We start from the raw sequence: 19,879 nt of genomic DNA, 5'->3' as shown, positions 1-19,879 counted from the left end.
AGTAGATCTAGCTGGTCTGTCATAATATAATAGATACAATAGATCTACCTGGTCTGTCATAATATAACAGAGAGAGTAGATCTAGCTGGTCTGTCATAATATAATAGAGCCAGTAGATCTAGCTGGTCTGTCATAATATAATAGAGACAATAGATCTAGCTGGTCTGTCATAATATAATAGAGACAGTAGATCTAGCTGGTCTGTCATAATACAATACAGGCATTAGATCTAGCTGGTCTGTCAAATTATAATAGAGACAATAGATCTAGCTGGTCTGTCATAATATAATAGAGCCAGTAGATCTAGCTGGTCTGTCATAATATAATAGAGAGAGCAGATCTAGCTGGTCTGTCATAATATAATAGAGACATTATATCAAGCTGGTCTGTCATAATATAATAGAGCCAGTAGTTCTAGCTGGTCTGTCATAATACAATAGAGACAGTAGATCTAGCTGATCTGTCATTATATAATAGAGACAGTAGATCTAGCTGATCTGTCATTATATAATAGGGACAGTAGATCTAGCTGGTCTGTCATAATATAATAGAGACAATAGATCTAGCTGGTCTGTCATAATACAATACAGGCATTAGATCTAGCTGGTCTGTCAAATTATAATAGAGACAATAGATCTAGCTTGTCTGTCATAATATAATAGAGCCAGTAGATCTAGCTGGTCTGTCATAATATAATAGAGAGAGCAGATCTAGCTGGTCTGTCATAATATAATAGAGACATTATATCTAGCTGGTCTGTCATAATATAATAGAGCCAGTAGTTCTAGCTGGTCTGTCATAATACAATAGAGACAGTAGATCTAGCTGGTCTGTCATAATACAATAGAGACAGTAGATCTAGCTGGTCTGTCATAATATAATAGAGACAGTTGATCTAGCTGGTCTGTCATAATATAATAGATACAATAGATCTACCTGGTCTGTCATAATATAACAGAGAGAGTAGATCTAGCTGGTCTGTCATTTTATAATAGGGACAGTAGATTTAGCTGGTCTGTCATAATATAATAGAGACAATAGGTCTAGCTGGTCTGTCATAATATGATAGAGACAGTAGATCTAGCTGGTCTGTCATAATATAATAGAGCCAGTAGATCTAGCTGGTCTGTCATAATATAATCGATACAATCGATCTACCTGGTCTGTCATAATATAACAGAGAGAGTAGATCTAGCTGGTCTGTCATTATATAATAGGGACAGTAGATCTAGCTGGTCTGTCATAATATAATAGAGACAATAGATCTAGCTGGTCTGTCATAATATAATAGAGACAGTAGATCTAGCTGGTCTGTCATAATATAATAGAGCCAGTAGATCTAGCTGGTCTGTCATAATATAATAGAGACATTATATCTAGCTGGTCTGTCATAATATAATAGAGCCAGTAGTTCTAGCTGGTCTGTCATAATACAATAGAGACAGTAGATCTAGCTGATCTGTCATTATGTAATAGAGACAGTAGATCTAGCTGATCTGTCATTATATAATAGGGACAGTAGATCTAGCTGGTCTGTCATAATATAATAGAGACAATAGATCTAGCTGGTCTGTCATAATATAATAGAGCCAGTAGATCTAGCTGGTCTGTCATAATATAATAGATACAATAGATCTACCTGGTCTGTCATAATATAACAGAGAGAGTAGATCTAGCTGGTCTGTCATAATATAATAGAGCCAGTAGATCTAGCTGGTCTGTCATAATATACTAGAGACAATAGATCTAGCTGGTCTGTCATAATATAATAGATACAGTATATCTAGCTGGTCTGTCATAATATACTAGAGACAATAGATCTAGCTGGTCTGTCATAATATAATAGAGACAGTTGATCTAGCTGGTCTGTCATAATATAATAGAGCCAGTAGATCTAGCTGGTCTGTCATAATATAATAGACCCAGTAGATCTAGCTGGTCTGTCATAATATAATAGATACAGTAGATCTAGCTGGTCTGTCATAATATAACAGAGAGAGTAGATCTAGCTGGTGTGTCATAATATAATAGAGCCAGTAGATCTAGCTGGTCTGTCATAATATAATAGAGCCAGTAGTTCTAGCTGGTCTGTCATAATACAATAGAGACAGTAGATCTAGCTGGTCTGTCATAATACAATAGAGACAGTAGATCTAGCTGGTCTGTCATAATATAATAGAGACAGTTGATCTAGCTGGTCTGTCATAATATAATAGATACAATAGATCTACCTGGTCTGTCATAATATAACAGAGAGAGTAGATCTAGCTGGTCTGTCATTATATAATAGGGACAGTAGATCTAGCTGGTCTGTCATAATATAATAGAGACAATAGATCTAGCTGGTCTGTCATAATAAAATAGAGACAATAGATCTAGCTGGTCTGTCATAATATAATAGAGACAGTAGATCTAGCTGGTCTGTCATAATATAATAGAGCCAGTAGATCTAGCTGGTCTGTCATAATATAATAGAGCCAGTAGATCTAGCTGGTCTGTCATAATATAATAGAGACAATAGATCTAGCTGGTCTGTCATAATATAATAGAGACAGTAGATCTAGCTGGTCTGTCATAATACAATACAGGCATTAGATCTAGCTGGTCTGTCAAATTATAATAGAGACAATAGATCTAGCTGGTCTGTCATAATATAATAGAGCCAGTAGTTCTAGCTGGTCTGTCATAATACAATAGAGACAGTAGATCTAGCTGATCTGTCATTATATAATAGAGACAGTAGATCTAGCTGATCTGTCATTATATAATAGGGACAGTAGATCTAGCTGGTCTGTCATAATATAATAGAGACAATAGATCTAGCTGGTCTGTCATAATATAATAGAGCCAGTAGATCTAGCTGGTCTGTCATTATATAATATCATTATATAATATAGCCAGTAGATCTAGCTGGTCTGTCATAATATAATAGAAACAATAGATCTAGCTGGTCTGTCATAATATAATAGAGATAATAGATCTAGCTGGTCTGTCATAATACAATAGAGACAGTAGATCTAGATGGTCTGTCATAATATAATAGAGACAGTTGATCTAGCTGATCTGTCATTATATAATAGAGCCAGTAGATCTAGCTGGTCTGTCATAATATAATAGAGACAATAGATCTAGCTGGTCTGTCATAATATAATAGAGACAGTAGATCTAGCTGGTCTGTCATAATACAATACAGGCATTAGATTTAGCTGGTCTGTCATAATATAATAGAGACAGTAGATCTAGCTGGTCTGTCAAATTATAATAGAGACAATAGATCTAGCTGGTCTGTCATAATATAATAGAGCCAGTGGATCTAGCTGGTCTGTCGTAATAAAATAGAGACAGTAGATCTAGCTGGTCTGTCATAATGTAATAGAGCCAGTAGATCTAGCTGGTCTATCGTAATATAATAGAGACAATAGATCTAGCTGGTCTGTCATAATATAATAGAGACAGTAGATCTAGCTGGTCTGTCATAATATAATAGAGCCAGTGGATCTAGCTGGTCTGTCATTATAAAATAGAGACAGTAGATCTAGCTGGTCTGTCATAATACATTAGAGACAGTAGATCTAGCTGGTCTGTCATAATATAATAGAGACAGTTGATCTAGCTGGTCTGTCAAATTATAATAGAGCCAGTAGATCTAGCTTGTCTGTCGTAATATAATGGAGACAATAGATCTAGCTGGTCGGTCATAATACAATATAGGCATTAGATCTAGCTGGTCGGTCATAATACAATATAGGCATTAGATCTAGCTGGTCTGTCATATTATAATAGAGACAGTAGATCTAGCTGGTCTGTCAAATTATAATAGAGACAATAGATCTAGCTGGACTGTCATAATATAATAGAGCCAGTAGATCAAGCTGGTCTGTCATAATATAATAGAGAGAGCAGATCTAGCTGGTCTGTCATAATATAATAGAGACATTATATCTAGCTGGTCTGTCATAATACAATAGAGACAGTAGATCTAGCTGGAATGTCATAATATAATAGAGACAGCAGATCTAGCTGGTCTGTCATAATATAATAGAGACAATAGATCTAGCTGTTCTGTCATAATATAATAGAGCCAGTAGATCTAGCTTGTCTGTAGTAATATAATGGAGACAATAGATCTAGCTGGTCGGTCATAATACTATATAGGCATTAGATCTAGCTGGTCGGTCATAATACAATATAGGCATTAGATCTAGCTGTTCTGTCATATTATAATAGAGCGAGTAGATCAAGCTGGTCTGTCATAATATAATAGAGACAGCAGATCTAGCTGGTCTGTCATGATATAATAGAGACAATAGATCTAGCTGGTCTGTCATAATATAATAGAGCCAGTAGATCTAGCTGGTCTGTCATAATAAAATAGAGACAGCAGATCTAGCTGGTCTGTCATAATATAATAGAGACAATAAAATCTAGCTGGTCTGTCATAATATAATAGAGCCAGTAGATCTAGCTGGTCTGTCATAATATAATAGAGACAGCAGATCTAGCTGGTCTGTCATAATATAATAGAGACAATAGATCTAGCTGGTCTGTCATAATATAATAGAGCCAGTAGATCTAGCTGGTCTGTCATAATACAATATAGACAGTAGATCTAGCTGGTCTGTCATAATGCAATAGAGACAGTAGATCTAGCTTGTCTGTCATCAGATAATAGAGACACAGAGACAGTAGATCTAGCTGGTCTGTCATAATATAATAGAGAGAGCAGATCTAGCTGGTCTGTCATAATATAATAGAGACATTATATCTAGCTGGTCTGTCACATTGTAATATAGACAGAAGATCTAGCTGGTCTGTCATATTGTAGTAGAGAGAGTAGATCTAGCTTGTCTGTCATCAGATAATAGAGACACAGAGACAGTAGATCTAGCTGGTCTGTCATAATATAATAGAGAGAGCAGATCTAGCTGGTCTGTCATAATATAATAGAGACATTATATCTAGCTGGTCTGTCATAATGTAATAGAGACAGTAGATCTAGCTGGTCTGTCATAATATAATAGAGACAGTTGATCTAGCTGGTCAGTCAAATTATAATAGAGCCAGTAGATCTAGCTTGTCTGTCGTAATATAATGGAGACAATAGATCTAGCTGGTCGGTCATAATACAATATAGGCAATAGATCTAGCTGGTCGGTCATAATACAATATAGGGATTAGATCTAGCTGGTATGTCATATTATAATAGAGACAGTAGATCTAGCTGGTCTGTCATAATATAATAGAGACAGTAGATCAAGCTGGTCTGTCATAATATAATAGAGAGAGCAGATCTAGCTGGTCTGTTATAATATAATAGAAACATTATATCTAGCCAGTCTGTCATAATACAATAGAGAAAGTAGATCTAGCTGGTCTGTCATAATATAATAGAGACAGCAGATCTAGCTGGTCTGTCATAATGCAATAGAGACAGTAGATCTAGATGGTCTGTCATAATAAAATAGAGACAGTAGATCTAGCTGGTCTGTCATAATATAATAGAGACAGTTGATCTAGCTGATCTGTCATTATATAATATAGCCAGTAGATCTAGCTGGTCTGTCATAATATATTAGAGACAGTTGATCTAGCTGGTCTGTCAAATTATAATAGAGCCAGTAGATCTAGCTTGTCTGTCGTAATATAATGGAGACAATAGATCTAGCTGGTCGGTCATAATACTATATAGGCATTAGATCTAGCTGGTCGGTCATAATACAATATAGGCATTAGATCTAGCTGTTCTGTCATATTATAATAGAGACAGTAGATCTAGCTGGTCTGTCAAATTATAATAGAGACAATAGATCTAGCTGGACTGTCATAATATAATAGAGCGAGTAGATCAAGCTGGTCTGTCATAATATAATAGAGAGAGCAGATCTAGCTGGTCTGTCATAATATAATAGAGACATTATATCTAGCTGGTCTGTCATAATACAATAGAGACAGTAGATCTAGCTGGTCTGTCATAATATAATAGAGACAGCAGATCTAGCTGGTCTGTCATAATATAATAGAGACAATAGATCTAGCTGGTCTGTCATAATATAATAGAGCCAGTAGATCTAGCTGGTCTGTCATAATATAATAGAGACAGCAGATCTAGCTGGTCTGTCATAATATAATAGAGACAATAGATCTAGCTGGTCTGTCATAATATAATAGAGCCAGTAGATCTAGCTGGTCTGTCATAATAGAATAGAGACAGCAGATCTAGCTGGTCTGTCATAATATAATAGAGACAATAGATCTAGCTGGTCTGTCATAATATAATAGAGCCAGTAGATCTAGCTGGTCTGTCATGATACAATATAGACAGTAGATCTAGCTGGTCTGTCATATTGTAGTAGAGAGAGTAGATCTAGCTGGTCTGTCATCAGATAATAGAGACACAGAGACAGTAGATCTAGCTGGTCTGTCATAATATAATAGAGAGAGCAGATCTAGCTGGTCTGTCATAATATAATAGAGACATTATATCTAGCTGGTCTGTCATAATGTAATAGAGACAGTAGATCTAGCTGGTCTGTCATAATACAATAGAGACAATAGATCTAGCTGGTATGTCATAATACAATAGAGACAGTAGATCTAGCTGGTCTGTCATAATATAATAGAGACAGTTGATCTAGCTGGTCAGTCAAATTATAATAGAGCCAGTAGATCTAGCTTGTCTGTCGTAATATAATGGAGACAATAGATCTAGCTGGTTGGTCATAATACAATATATGCATTAGATCTAGCTGGTCGGTCATAATACAATGTAGGAATTAGATCTAGCTGGTCTGTCATATTATAATAGAGACAGTAGATCTAGCTGGTCTGTCATAATATAATAGAGCCAGTAGATCAAGCTGGTCTGTCATAATATAATAGAGAGAGCAGATCTATCTGGTCTGTCATAATATAATAGAGACATTATATCTAGCTGGTCTGTCATAATACAATAGAGACAGTAGATCTAGCTGGTCTGTCATAATATAATGGAGACAGCAGATCTAGCTGGTCTGTCATAATATAATAGAGCCAGTAGATCTAGCTGGTCTGTCATAATACAATATAGACAGTAGATCTAGCTGGTCTGTCACATTATAATAGAGACAGTAGATCTAGCTGGTCTGTCATATTGTAGTAGAGAGAGAGTAGATCTAGCTGGTCTGTCATCAGATAATAGAGACACAGAGACAGAAGATCTAGCTGGTCTGTCATAATATTATAGAGAGAGCAGATCCAGCTGGTCTGTCATAATATAATAGAGACATTATATCTAGCTGGTCTGTCATAATATAATAGAGACAGTTGATCTAGCTGATCTGTCATTATATAATATAGCCAGTAGATCTAGCTGGTCTGTCATAATACAATAGAGACAGTAGATCTAGCTGGTATGTCATAATATAATAGAGACAGTAGATCTAGCTGGTCTGTCATAATATAATAGAGACAGTTGATCTAGCTGATCTGTCATTATATAATATAGCCAGTAGATCTAGCTGGTCTGTCATAATATAATAGAGACAATATATCTAGCTGGTCTGTCATAATATAATAGAGACAGTTGATCTAGCTGGTCTGTCATAATACAATAGAGACAGTAGATCTAGCTGGTCTGTCATAATACAATAGAGACAGTAGATCTAACTGGTCTGTCATAATATAATAGAGACAGTTGATCTAGCTGGTCTGTCATAATATAATAGAGCCAGTAGATCTAGCTGGTCTGTCATAATACAATAGAGACAGTAGATCTAGCTGGTCTGTCATAATATAATAGAGACAGTAGATCTAGCTGGTCTGTCATAATATAATAGAGACAGTTGATCTAGCTGATCTGTCATTATATAATATAGCCAGTAGATCTAGCTGGTCTGTCATAATATAATAGAGCCAGTAGATCTAGCTGGTCTGTCATAATATAATAGAGACAATAGATCTAGCTGGTCTGTCATAATATAATAGAGAGAATAGATCTAGCTGGTCTCTCATAATATTATAGAGCCAGTAGATCTAGCTGTTCTGTCATAATATAATAGAGCCAGTAGATCTAGCTGGTCTGTCATAATACAATAGAGACAGTAGATCTAGCTGGTCTGTCATAATATAATAGAGACAGTAGATCTAGCTGGTCTGTCATAATATAATAGAGACAGTTGATCTAGCTGATCTGTCATTATATAATATAGCCAGTAGATCTAGCTGGTCTGTCATAATATAATAGAGACAGTTGATCTAGCTGGTCTGTCATAATACAATAGAGACAGTAGATCTAGCTGGTCTGTCATAATGCAATAGAGACAGTAGATATAGATGGTCTGTCATAATATAATAGAGACAGTTGATCTAGCTGGTCTGTCATAATATAATTGAGACAGTAGATCTAGCTGGTCTGTCAAATTATAGTAGAGACAATAGATCTAGCTGGTCTGTCATAATATAATAGAGCCAGTAGATCTAGCTGGTCTGTCATAATACAATATAGACAGTAGATCTAGCTGGTCTGTCACATTATAATAGAGACAGTAGATCTAGCTGGTCTGTCATACTGTAGTAGAGAGAGTAGATCTAGCTGGTCTGTCATCAGATAATAGAGACACAGAGACAGTAGATCTAGCTGGTCTGTCATAATATAATAGAGAGAGCAGATCTAGCTGGTCTGTCATAATATAATAGAGACATTATATCTAGCTGGTCTGTCATAATATAATAGAGACAGTAGATCTAGCTGGTCTGTCATAATACAATAGAGACAGAAGATCTAGCTGGTCTGTCATAATACAATAGAGACAGTAGATCTAGCTGGTCTGTCATAATATAATAGAGACAGTTGATCTAGCTGGTCTGTCATAATATAATAGAGCCAGTAGATCTAGCTGGTCTGCCATAATATAATAGAGCCAGTAGATCTAGCTGGTCTGTCATAATACAATAGAGACAGTAGATCTACCTGGTCTGTCATAATATAATAGAGCCAGTAGATCTAGATGGTCTGTCATAATATAATAGAGACAATAGATCTAGCTGGTCTGTCATAATATAATAGAGCCAGTAGATCTAGCTGTTCTGTCATAATATAATAGAGCCAGGAGATCTAGCTGGTCTGTCATAATACAATAGAGACAGTAGATCTAGCTGGTCTGTCATAATACAATAGAGACAGTAGATCTAGCTGGTCTGTCATAATATAATAGAGACAGTTGATCTAGCTGATCTGTCATTATATAATATAGCCAGTAGATCTAGCTGGTCTGTCATAATATAATAGAAACAATAGATCTAGCTGGTCTGTCATAATATAATAGAGATAATAGATCTAGCTGGTCTGTCATAATACAATAGAGACAGTAGATCTAGATGGTCTGTCATAATATAATAGAGACAGTTGATCTAGCTGATTTGTCATTATATAATAGAGCCAGTAGATCTAGATGGTCTGTCATAATATAATAGAGACAATAGATCTAGCTGGTCTGTCATAATATAATAGAGACAGTAGATCTAGCTCGTCTGTCATAATACAATACAGGCATTAGATTTAGCTGGTCTGTCATAATATAATAGAGACAGTAGATCTAGCTGGTCTGTCAAATTATAATAGAGACAATAGATCTAGCTGGTCTGTCATAATATAATAGAGCCAGTGGATCTAGCTGGTCTGTAGTAATAAAATAGAGACAGTAGATCTAGCTGGTCTGTCATAATGTAATAGAGCCAGTAGATCTAGCTGGTCTATCGTAATATAATAGAGACAATAGATCTAGCTGGTCTGTCATAATATAATAGAGACAGTAGATCTAGCTGGTCTGTCATAATATAATAGAGCCAGTGGATCTAGCTGGTCTGTCATTAGAAAATAGAGACAGTAGATCTAGCTGGTCTGTCATAATACATTAGAGACAGTAGATCTAGCTGGTCTGTCATAATATAATAGAGACAGTTGATCTAGCTGGTCTGTCATAATATAATAGAGCCAGTAGATCTAGATGGTCTGTCATAATATAATAGAGACAATAGATCTAGCTGGTCTGTCATAATATAATAGAGCCAGTAGATCTAGCTGTTCTGTCATAATATAATAGAGCCAGGAGATCTAGCTGGTCTGTCATAATACAATAGAGACAGTAGATCTAGCTGGTCTGTCATAATACAATAGAGACAGTAGATCTAGCTGGTCTGTCATAATATAATAGAGACAGTTGATCTAGCTGATCTGTCATTATATAATATAGCCAGTAGATCTAGCTGGTCTGTCATAATATAATAGAAACAATAGATCTAGCTGGTCTGTCATAATATAATAGAGATAATAGATCTAGCTGGTCTGTCATAATACAATAGAGACAGTAGATCTAGATGGTCTGTCATAATATAATAGAGACAGTTGATCTAGCTGATTTGTCATTATATAATAGAGCCAGTAGATCTAGATGGTCTGTCATAATATAATAGAGACAATAGATCTAGCTGGTCTGTCATAATATAATAGAGACAGTAGATCTAGCTCGTCTGTCATAATACAATACAGGCATTAGATTTAGCTGGTCTGTCATAATATAATAGAGACAGTAGATCTAGCTGGTCTGTCAAATTATAATAGAGACAATAGATCTAGCTGGTCTGTCATAATATAATAGAGCCAGTGGATCTAGCTGGTCTGTAGTAATAAAATAGAGACAGTAGATCTAGCTGGTCTGTCATAATGTAATAGAGCCAGTAGATCTAGCTGGTCTATCGTAATATAATAGAGACAATAGATCTAGCTGGTCTGTCATAATATAATAGAGACAGTAGATCTAGCTGGTCTGTCATAATATAATAGAGCCAGTGGATCTAGCTGGTCTGTCATTAGAAAATAGAGACAGTAGATCTAGCTGGTCTGTCATAATACATTAGAGACAGTAGATCTAGCTGGTCTGTCATAATATAATAGAGACAGTTGATCTAGCTGGTCTGTCAAATTATAATAGAGCCAGTAGATCTAGCTTGTCTGTCGTAATATAATGGAGACAATAGATCTAGCTGGTCGGTCATAATACAATATAGGCATTAGATCTAGCTGGTCGGTCATAATACAATATAGGCATTAGATCTAGCTGGTCTGTCATATTATAATAGAGACAGTAGATCTAGCTGGTCTGTCAAATTATAATAGAGACAATAGATCTAGCTGGACTGTCATAATATAATAGAGCCAGTAGATCAAGCTGGTCTGTCATAATATAATAGAGAGAGCAGATCTAGCTGGTCTGTCATAATATAATAGAGACATTATATCTACCTGGTCTGTCATAATACAATAGAGACAGTAGATCTAGCTGGTCTGTCATAATATAATAGAGACAGCAGATCTAGCTGGTCTGTCATAATATAATAGAGACAATAGATCTAGCTGGTCTGTCATAATATAATAGAGCCAGTAGATCTAGCTGGTCTGTCATAATATAATAGAGACAGCAGATCTAGCTGGTCTGTCATAATATAATAGAGACAATAGATCTAGCTGGTCTGTCATAATATAATAGAGCCAGTAGATCTAGCTGGTCTGTCATAATATAATAGAGACAGCAGATCTAGCTGGTCTGTCATAATATAATAGAGACAATAGATCTAGCTGGTCTGTCATAATATAATAGAGCTAGTAGATCTAGCTGGTCTGTCATAATACAATATAAACAGTAGATCTAGCTGGTCTGTCACATTATAATATAGACAGAAGATCTAGCTGGTCTGTCATATTGTAGTAGAGAGAGAAGATCTAGCTGGTCTGTCATCAGATAATAGAGACACAGAGACACTAGATCTAGCTGGTCTGTCATAATATAATAGAGAGAGCAGATCTAGCTGGTCTGTCATAATATAATAGAGACATTATATCTAGCTGGTCTGTCATAATGTAATAGAGCCAGTAGATCAAGCTGGTCTGTCATAATATAATAGAGAGAGCAGATCTAGCTGGTCTGTCATAATATAATAGAGACAGCAGATCTAGCTGGTCTGTCATCATATAATAGAGACAATAGATCTAGCTGGTCTGTCATAATATAATAGAGCCAGTAGATCTAGCTGGTCTGTCATAATATAATAGAGACAATAGATCTAGCTGGTCTGTCATAATATAATAGAGCCAGTAGATCTAGCTGGTCTGTCATAATATAATAGAGACAGCAGATCTAGCTGGTCTGTCATAATATAATAGAGACAATAGATCTAGCTGGTCTGTCATACTATAATAGAGCCAGTAGATCTAGCTGGTCTGTCATAATACAATATAGACAGTAGATCTAGCTGGTCTGTCACATTATAATATAGACAGAAGATCTAGCTGGTCTGTCATATTGTAGTAGAGAGAGTAGATCTAGCTGGTCTGTCATCAGATAATAGAGACACAGAGACAGTAGATCTAGCTGGTCTGTCATAATAAAATAGAGAGAGCAGATCTAGCTGGTCTGTCATAATATAATAGAGACAGTAGATCTAGATGGTCTGTCATAATATAATAGAGACAGTTGATCTAGCTGATTTGTCATTATATAATAGAGCCAGTAGATCTAGATGGTCTGTCATAATATAATAGAGACAATAGATCTAGCTGGTCTGTCATAATATAATAGAGACAGTAGATCTAGCTCGTCTGTCATAATACAATACAGGCATTAGATTTAGCTGGTCTGTCATAATATAATAGAGACAGTAGATCTAGCTGGTCTGTCAAATTATAATAGAGACAATAGATCTAGCTGGTCTGTCATAATATAATAGAGCCAGTGGATCTAGCTGGTCTGTAGTAATAAAATAGAGACAGTAGATCTAGCTGGTCTGTCATAATGTAATAGAGCCAGTAGATCTAGCTGGTCTATCGTAATATAATAGAGACAATAGATCTAGCTGGTCTGTCATAATATAATAGAGACAGTAGATCTAGCTGGTCTGTCATAATATAATAGAGCCAGTGGATCTAGCTGGTCTGTCATTAGAAAATAGAGACAGTAGATCTAGCTGGTCTGTCATAATACATTAGAGACAGTAGATCTAGCTGGTCTGTCATAATATAATAGAGACAGTTGATCTAGCTGGTCTGTCAAATTATAATAGAGCCAGTAGATCTAGCTTGTCTGTCGTAATATAATGGAGACAATAGATCTAGCTGGTCGGTCATAATACAATATAGGCATTAGATCTAGCTGGTCGGTCATAATACAATATAGGCATTAGATCTAGCTGGTCTGTCATATTATAATAGAGACAGTAGATCTAGCTGGTCTGTCAAATTATAATAGAGACAATAGATCTAGCTGGACTGTCATAATATAATAGAGCCAGTAGATCAAGCTGGTCTGTCATAATATAATAGAGAGAGCAGATCTAGCTGGTCTGTCATAATATAATAGAGACATTATATCTACCTGGTCTGTCATAATACAATAGAGACAGTAGATCTAGCTGGTCTGTCATAATATAATAGAGACAGCAGATCTAGCTGGTCTGTCATAATATAATAGAGACAATAGATCTAGCTGGTCTGTCATAATATAATAGAGCCAGTAGATCTAGCTGGTCTGTCATAATATAATAGAGACAGCAGATCTAGCTGGTCTGTCATAATATAATAGAGACAATAGATCTAGCTGGTCTGTCATAATATAATAGAGCCAGTAGATCTAGCTGGTCTGTCATAATATAATAGAGACAGCAGATCTAGCTGGTCTGTCATAATATAATAGAGACAATAGATCTAGCTGGTCTGTCATAATATAATAGAGCTAGTAGATCTAGCTGGTCTGTCATAATACAATATAAACAGTAGATCTAGCTGGTCTGTCACATTATAATATAGACAGAAGATCTAGCTGGTCTGTCATATTGTAGTAGAGAGAGAAGATCTAGCTGGTCTGTCATCAGATAATAGAGACACAGAGACACTAGATCTAGCTGGTCTGTCATAATATAATAGAGAGAGCAGATCTAGCTGGTCTGTCATAATATAATAGAGACATTATATCTAGCTGGTCTGTCATAATGTAATAGAGCCAGTAGATCAAGCTGGTCTGTCATAATATAATAGAGAGAGCAGATCTAGCTGGTCTGTCATAATATAATAGAGACAGCAGATCTAGCTGGTCTGTCATCATATAATAGAGACAATAGATCTAGCTGGTCTGTCATAATATAATAGAGCCAGTAGATCTAGCTGGTCTGTCATAATATAATAGAGACAATAGATCTAGCTGGTCTGTCATAATATAATAGAGCCAGTAGATCTAGCTGGTCTGTCATAATATAATAGAGACAGCAGATCTAGCTGGTCTGTCATAATATAATAGAGACAATAGATCTAGCTGGTCTGTCATACTATAATAGAGCCAGTAGATCTAGCTGGTCTGTCATAATACAATATAGACAGTAGATCTAGCTGGTCTGTCACATTATAATATAGACAGAAGATCTAGCTGGTCTGTCATATTGTAGTAGAGAGAGTAGATCTAGCTGGTCTGTCATCAGATAATAGAGACACAGAGACAGTAGATCTAGCTGGTCTGTCATAATAAAATAGAGAGAGCAGATCTAGCTGGTCTGTCATAATATAATAGAGACATTATATCTAGCTGGTCTGTCATAATGTAATAGAGACAGTAGATCTAGCTGGTCTGTCATAATATAATAGAGACAGTTGATCTAGCTGGTCAGTCAAATTATAATAGAGCCAGTAGGTCTAGCTTGTCTGTCGTAATATATTGGAGACAATAGATCTAGCTGGTCGGTCATAATACAATATAGGCAATAGATCTAGCTGGTCGGTCATAATACAATATAGGCATTAGATCTAGCTGGTCTGTCATATTATAATAGAGGCAGTAGATCTAGCTGGTCTGTCATAATATAATAGAGACAGTAGATCAAGCTGGTCTGTCATAATATAATAGAGAGAGCAGATCTAGCTGGTCTGTCATAATATAATAGAGACAGTAGATCTAGCTAGTCTGTCAAATTATAATAGAGACAATAGATCTAGCTGGTCTGTCATAATATAATAGAGCCAGTAGATCTAGCTGGTCTGTCATAATACAATATAGACAGTAGATCTAGCTGGTCTGTCACATTATAATAGAGACAGTAGATCTAGCTGGTCTGTCAAATTGTAGTAGAGAGAGTAGATCTAGCTGGTCTGTCATCAGATAATAGAGACACAGAGACAGTAGAACTAGCTGGTCTGTCATAATATAATAGAGCCTGTGGATCTAGCTGGTCTGTTATAATATAATAGAGAGAGCAGATCTAGCTGGTCTGTCATAATATAATCGAGACATTATATCTAGCTGGTCTGTCATAATATAATAGAGACAGCAGATCTAGCTGGTCTGTCATAATATAATAGAGACAGTAGATCTAGCTGGTCTGTCAAATTATAATAGAGACAATAGATCTAGCTGGTCTGTCATAATATAATAGAGCCAGTAGATCTAGCTGGTCTGTCAAATTATAATAGAGCCAGTAGATCTAGCTTGTCTGTCGTAATATAATGGAGACAATAGATCTAGCTGGTCGGTCATAATACAATATAGGCAATAGATCTAGCTGGTCGGTCATAATACAATATAGGGATTAGATCTAGCTGGTATGTCATATTATAATAGAGACAGTAGATCTAGCTGGTCTGTCATAATATAATAGAGACAGTAGATCAAGCTGGTCTGTCATAATATAATAGAGAGAGCAGATCTAGCTGGTCTGTTATAATATAATAGAAACATTATATCTAGCCAGTCTGTCATAATACAATAGAGAAAGTAGATCTAGCTGGTCTGTCATAATATAATAGAGACAGCAGATCTAGCTGGTCTGTCATAATGCAATAGAGACAGTAGATCTAGATGGTCTGTCATAATAAAATAGAGACAGTAGATCTAGCTGGTCTGTCATAATATAATAGAGACAGTTGATCTAGCTGATCTGTCATTATATAATATAGCCAGTAGATCTAGCTGGTCTGTCATAATATATTAGAGACAGTTGATCTAGCTGGTCTGTCAAATTATAATAGAGCCAGTAGATCTAGCTTGTCTGTCGTAATATAATGGAGACAATAGATCTAGCTGGTCGGTCATAATACTATATAGGCATTAGATCTAGCTGGTCGGTCATAATACAATATAGGCATTAGATCTAGCTGTTCTGTCATATTATAATAGAGACAGTAGATCTAGCTGGTCTGTCAAATTATAATAGAGACAATAGATCTAGCTGGACTGTCATAATATAATAGAGCGAGTAGATCAAGCTGGTCTGTCATAATATAATAGAGAGAGCAGATCTAGCTGGTCTGTCATAATATAATAGAGACATTATATCTAGCTGGTCTGTCATAATACAATAGAGACAGTAGATCTAGCTGGTCTGTCATAATATAATAGAGACAGCAGATCTAGCTGGTCTGTCATAATATAATAGAGACAATAGATCTAGCTGGTCTGTCATAATATAATAGAGCCAGTAGATCTAGCTGGTCTGTCATAATATAATAGAGACAGCAGATCTAGCTGGTCTGTCATAATATAATAGAGACAATAGATCTAGCTGGTCTGTCATAATATAATAGAGCCAGTAGATCTAGCTGGTCTGTCATAATAGAATAGAGACAGCAGATCTAGCTGGTCTGTCATAATATAATAGAGACAATAGATCTAGCTGGTCTGTCATAATATAGTAGAGCCAGTAGATCTAGCTGGTCTGTCATGATACAATATAGACAGTAGATCTAGCTGGTCTGTCACATTATAATATAGACAGAAGATCTAGCTGGTCTGTCATATTGTAGTAGAGAGAGTAGATCTAGCTGGTCTGTCATCAGATAATAGAGACACAGAGACAGTAGATCTAGCTGGTCTGTCATAATATAATAGAGAGAGCAGATCTAGCTGGTCTGTCATAATATAATAGAGACATTATATCTAGCTGGTCTGTCATAATGTAATAGAGACAGTAGATCTAGCTGGTCTGTCATAATACAATAGAGACAATAGATCTAGCTGGTATGTCATAATACAATAGAGACAGCAGATCTAGCTGGTCTGTCATAATATAATAGAGACAGTTGATCTAGCTGGTCAGTCAAATTATAATAGAGCCAGTAGATCTAGCTTGTCTGTCGTAATATAATGGAGACAATAGATCTAGCTGGTCGGTCATAATACAATATATGCATTAGATCTAGCTGGTCGGTCATAATACAATGTAGGAATTAGATCTAGCTGGTCTGTCATATTATAATAGAGACAGTAGATCTAGCTGGTCTGTCATAATATAATAGAGCCAGTAGATCAAGCTGGTCTGTCATAATATAATAGAGAGAGCAGATCTATCTGGTCTGTCATAATATAATAGAGACATTATATCTAGCTGGTCTGTCATAATACAATAGAGACAGTAGATCTAGCTGGTCTGTCATAATATAATGGAGACAGCAGATCTAGCTGGTCTGTCATAATATAATAGAGCCAGTAGATCTAGCTGGTCTGTCATAATACAATATAGACAGTAGATCTAGCTGGTCTGTCACATTATAATAGAGACAGTAGATCTAGCTGGTCTGTCATATTGTAGTAGAGAGAGAGTAGATCTAGCTGGTCTGTCATCAGATAATAGAGACACAGAGACAGAAGATCTAGCTGGTCTGTCATAATATAATAGAGAGAGCAGATCCAGCTGGTCTGTCATAATATAATAGAGACATTATATCTAGCTGGTCTGTCATAATATAATAGAGACAGTTGATCTAGCTGATCTGTCATTATATAATATAGCCAGTAGATCTAGCTGGTCTGTCATAATATAATAGAGACAATATATCTAGCTGGTCTGTCATAATATAATAGAGCCAGTAGATCTAGCTGGTTTGTCATAATACAATAGAGACAGTAGATCTAGCTGGTATGTCATAATATAATAGAGACAGTAGATCTAGCTGGTCTGTCATAATATAATAGAGACAGTTGATCTAGCTGATCTGTCATTATATAATATAGCCAGTAGATCTAGCTGGTCTGTCATAATATAATAGAGACAATATATCTAGCTGGTCTGTCATAATATAATAGAGACAGTTGATCTAGCTGGTCTGTCATAATACAATAGAGACAGTAGATCTAGCTGGTCTGTCATAATACAATAGAGACAGTAGATCTAACTGGTCTGTCATAATATAATAGAGACAGTTGATCTAGCTGGTCTGTCATAATATAATAGAGCCAGTAGATCTAGCTGGTCTGTCATAATACAATAGAGACAGTAGATCTAGCTGGTCTGTCATAATATAATAGAGACAGTAGATCTAGCTGGTCTGTCATAATATAATAGAGACAGTTGATCTAGCTGATCTGTCATTATATAATATAGCCAGTAGATCTAGCTGGTCTGTCATAATATAATAGAGCCAGTAGATCTAGCTGGTCTGTCATAATATAATAGAGACAATAGATCTAGCTGGTCTGTCATAATATAATAGAGAGAATAGATCTAGCTGGTCTCTCATAATATTATAGAGCCAGTAGATCTAGCTGTTCTGTCATAATATAATAGAGCCAGTAGATCTAGCTGGTCTGTCATAATACAATAGAGACAGTAGATCTAGCTGGTCTGTCATAATATAATAGAGACAGTAGATCTAGCTGGTCTGTCATAATATAATAGAGACAGTTGATCTAGCTGATCTGTCATTATATAATATAGCCAGTAGATCTAGCTGGTCTGTCATAATATAATAGAGACAGTTGATCTAGCTGGTCTGTCATAATACAATAGAGACAGTAGATCTAGCTGGTCTGTCATAATGCAATAGAGACAGTAGATATAGATGGTCTGTCATAATATAATAGAGACAGTTGATCTAGCTGGTCTGTCATAATATAATTGAGACAGTAGATCTAGCTGGTCTGTCAAATTATAGTAGAGACAATAGATCTAGCTGGTCTGTCATAATATAATAGAGCCAGTAGATCTAGCTGGTCTGTCATAATACAATATAGACAGTAGATCTAGCTGGTCTGTCACATTATAATAGAGACAGTAGATCTAGCTGGTCTGTCATACTGTAGTAGAGAGAGTAGATCTAGCTGGTCTGTCATCAGATAATAGAGACACAGAGACAGTAGATCTAGCTGGTCTGTCATAATATAATAGAGAGAGCAGATCTAGCTGGTCTGTCATAATATAATAGAGACATTATATCTAGCTGGTCTGTCATAATATAATAGAGACAGTAGATCTAGCTGGTCTGTCATAATACAATAGAGACAGAAGATCTAGCTGGTCTGTCATAATACAATAGAGACAGTAGATCTAGCTGGTCTGTCATAATATAATAGAGACAGTTGATCTAGCTGGTCTGTCATAATATAATAGAGCCAGTAGATCTAGCTGGTCTGCCATAATATAATAGAGCCAGTAGATCTAGCTGGTCTGTCATAATACAATAGAGACAGTAGATCTACCTGGTCTGTCATAATATAATAGAGCCAGTAGATCTAGATGGTCTGTCATAATATAATAGAGACAATAGATCTAGCTGGTCTGTCATAATATAATAGAGCCAGTAGATCTAGCTGTTCTGTCATAATATAATAGAGCCAGGAGATCTAGCTGGTCTGTCATAATACAATAGAGACAGTAGATCTAGCTGGTCTGTCATAATACAATAGAGACAGTAGATCTAGCTGGTCTGTCATAATATAATAGAGTCAGTTGATCTAGCTGATCTGTCATTATATAATATAGCCAGTAGATCTAGCTGGTCTGTCATAATATAATAGAAACAATAGATCTAGCTGGTCTGTCATAATATAATAGAGATAATAGATCTAGCTGGTCTGTCATAATACAATAGAGA

This window comes from Oncorhynchus clarkii, chromosome 29 (assembly GCF_045791955.1).
Source record: "Oncorhynchus clarkii lewisi isolate Uvic-CL-2024 chromosome 29, UVic_Ocla_1.0, whole genome shotgun sequence".
NCBI classification, from domain to species: domain Eukaryota; kingdom Metazoa; phylum Chordata; class Actinopteri; order Salmoniformes; family Salmonidae; genus Oncorhynchus; species Oncorhynchus clarkii.
This window is presented reverse-complemented; position numbering follows the sequence as displayed.